Below are 3,626 nucleotides of genomic sequence, written 5' to 3' on the forward strand. Positions count from 1 at the left end.
CATTCACACCACAAACTGATTGTAAAATACTTCATTACTTAGAGAGAGGTAATGAAAGGTCAAAACCCATAAAGAAAGAAAAGCCATTAGAGTATCTATTAATTGGGCAAAACAGTCCTGTTAGATCTTAATACTGCTTGGTATTGATTTCCAGTCTATGTAATGAAGTCAATGTTTTATGTTTTTGATAGAGGCTATCATTCTTTCTGATTAAGAAAGTCCAAACCCATCTGACCTCATAACACTAGGTCAAAGAGTCAACTTCTTACAACATTGATATATTTTGAGATATTGAATGGTGCTAAATCAAAATTAACATAATCTGAAAATGAAAATGATAAGGGGCACAAAGGGACCATATGCACATATGAAAAATATTCCATATTCCAGGATCACATGACAAAATTTATGGTCAAAATTATTTAAAACATTTACTTTAGTCTTTTTGTGGTCATTTAATTTAGTGAATAACACTAGTGTTTTGGTAAGGTTCCTTCTTATCACATGATATTTTCAACTCAATACTTAGAATGCTCAGAAGATTCCACTTTCAGCATCCTAGGGCCATGTGAGACATAATTTAAAGTGGGACCTAAAATAGCAACAAGTGTCTTCAGACTGTTGTAGAAACAGTTTCTGTTTAAATCCTGGGAGACCTTAGGTAATATGCCTTATTCGTGAAATGGAAAAAAGATCAAATCAGCACACAAAGATAAAGGGTGCAACAGATATCAAAGTGGTATATGCCTGATCATCTCCAGTCCTCATAATCTGTGCAAACATAGGCAGTTGAAATTAGCAAACCTGACTAGGCATTTTGAGAAAGGTGTTTTCCTCTTTGATGCACAAGAAATTATTTTATGAAAACATGTGGATATAAGAGGGAGCAGTTCTGTGCTTCTTGCTGTGTTACCTTTATTATGTTCCTAGTATATCACTGAGGCTATTTAAAAACAGCCTGCAACAAGGACATTCTATCACCTGCCACCTTTTCCTTTCTTCTTTTTCTGTTGCTGTTTCTTTTTTGTTGCTGGGGCCCCTGCAGGTTTCTGGTGTCTTGGGGGCATGATGTTACTTGTAGAGGCAGAGACTGTTGCTGCATTGCCAAGTCTTGGGGAGGTGGGTGGGCTGCTCACAATTTTACTGGCATCCAGTTCAGATGAGGCTTCATCAGTTGCTCCCTGGGTCCCTTTTCCAATCTGATTTTTCTTTTTATCCTTCTTTCTTCCTCAATAGTAAGAACATTCTCTCATTGGTAGCCATCTTTCTGGATCTGGGGTAACTTTTGGGTCATAATTCTTAGGCAGTTTTCCATTCTTTTTTTTCTTCTTCTTCTTCAAATCTCCCTGTCCTTGTTCCTTTGGTTGACTATTTCCAGTAAATTTTCCACCCTTCTTCCCAATGTATGTAGCACCAGGAGAATTTTCAAGAGCCTCGACATCTACTTTTAGAGACATACTATCTGATGAGGGCAAGTGTTTGCTAAGAACTTTAGCTTTCTCTGGATCCACAAGTGAGTAAGCAGAAATAAGTTGCACCAGGGTGTGAATATCTTTTGGATTTTGTTTCCATAGCTCTTCTTGGTCACTAATTGCCTCCTTCTTCTGCCCATATTTGAGTCTGAAGTTTGCAGCTTCTCTTATCAATGACAAATGAGCAGGAGATTTGGGCTGATGGTTTTGATAACACTGGATGGCTTGTGTGAAGACCTCAATGGCACTATCAATATCTTCCTCATGTCTGTACATGGTCACTAATGCAGACACCATGCCTGGTTTATGCTTTAACTCCTCTATGCTTCTCAATATTAAACATGCTTTGGAAATATTACCTTGGGAAATTTTCAACTGTGCCATGGTCAGTTTAATTTCAGCTGCATTTTTCTGGATGCTGATCTGAAAATTCATGAAGTAGCTCTATTGCTTTTATATGCTGCTTTTCACGGCAGAGCTGGACAGCCTGGATTAACACAGGCAGGAGATGTGCAGGACTTTGGGACTGTAAACCAGCAGATATTTTGCAACACTGTTTTGCCTGATTTGTGTACATAGCAAGCAAAACTTTGTTAAATTCTATAGCTTGCAATTGTTTCTTGGAAAGTTTAAACTCTACTCCTTCTGCATTGGTTAGTTTCACCTTCTTCTTGGAATCTATGACATTTGGTCCTTTTTAATGGTAATGATGTTATTTGTAATTACAGCTAACAATCCCACATCAGTTGGCTTTAGTTTTCTTATCTGATTGTAAAGTTGCAAAGTCTCCTCGGTATGACCGTGAAGCTCCAGAATATAGGCCATCTGACCATGAATGATGGCCAGTTCTGCCTGTGGGTCTTCCTCAGTCCCATCAGAGTCTTCTGAAAATGAATGTTGGCAAAGATCTTCAGCTTTTTGTAGGATTTTCATTGCCTGGTTCACCTGGCCTTGTCCTATCAGTGCACATGCAGCATTGTAGCACAGTTCCTGTGTGCCTTCTCGGAGGCCCAAGTTCTCTGGAACCACTTTTTCCCAATTGCTTTGAGCTGCAACCACTGCTGAAAGGTTTGTTTTCCTCTCTTTATCATAGTCATCTTGGGAGTTTCGGACAAGATCTCTATACCCAGCTAAGCATTCATCATAACGTTCTAAATGGTATAGTCTTGTTGATGGTCTTGAGAGGGCGCATGAAGTCGCCATTCTGGCCATAAAGTTTCACTTCACTCCACAGGCAGGCACTGAAACCCCCCCTGCTACCGCCTCTCGCCATCTTGGAGGAGACACGGGGAAGGGCGGGGCCATGATGTGTATTTTGACATTAATTTTCTTTCAACTTTGGTACGTTAGTCTTTCTTCACTATATATACATCATAGGATATATCCTTTCATCCACAAGTTCACAAATTTAAATGCATATGATTCACTTTCAGTCACTGCATGTGACAGAACACATGTGTTTCTCTATGTTTCTTTACTTGCTTTTTCATGAACCTACTTTCATAACACATTATTTTTGATTTCCATAATCATTTTTGAAGCAAAACACACACACCTCATTATAAATTGTAGCCTAATATTACCACTAGATATACAACTAGTTGGAATGAATGTATGTATATGAATTCCAGATTTCATGTATATTTTAAAATATCAATTCAATCCATTTTTTAAAATTGGAACCAGTTATATTATTTATTCACAGTATGGTCTATTCATGCATCATCTCTCTATTCATAGACACAGGGTACAGCTATTGGTATCCCCAAACATGAGATTATAGTGTTTCAAAACATGCTTCCACAAATGGTGGAAAAAATACTCATGTCACCTGATCTACATATTCATCACAATAATATTCTGGACACAAAATGCAAAGCTCACACTTATATTATGATTCTATCAAAGCCTAATTTTAGTGAGAGCAAGGATTACTAGAAAATGTCCAATTCAACTTTGGCAAATGCTTTCCAATTACAATCCTATTGGGGTCTATATATTTGTTTCTTCCTAAGATTATATGTTCAACCACCCCCCTGTTGAAAATATTTCTAACCATATTAATCACTTTATATTTTGCCCGATCTCCTAACTTCTATCTGATATCTATTATCCTACTTATTTTCACAAGTCCATTTTTGTGACTGACTCTTC

At 37.7% G+C, this 3,626-nt stretch overlaps 1 pseudogene; it reads right to left on the reverse strand.

The window, feature by feature from the left end:
- Positions 1–977: 977 nt before the first annotated feature.
- LOC143389044 (signal recognition particle subunit SRP72 pseudogene) lies at positions 978–2,675 on the reverse strand (annotated as a pseudogene).
- Positions 2,676–3,626: the final 951 nt, after the last annotated feature.

The sequence above is a fragment of the Callospermophilus lateralis genome, unplaced genomic scaffold (genome assembly GCF_048772815.1).
Source record: "Callospermophilus lateralis isolate mCalLat2 unplaced genomic scaffold, mCalLat2.hap1 Scaffold_43, whole genome shotgun sequence".
Classification (NCBI taxonomy): domain Eukaryota; kingdom Metazoa; phylum Chordata; class Mammalia; order Rodentia; family Sciuridae; genus Callospermophilus; species Callospermophilus lateralis.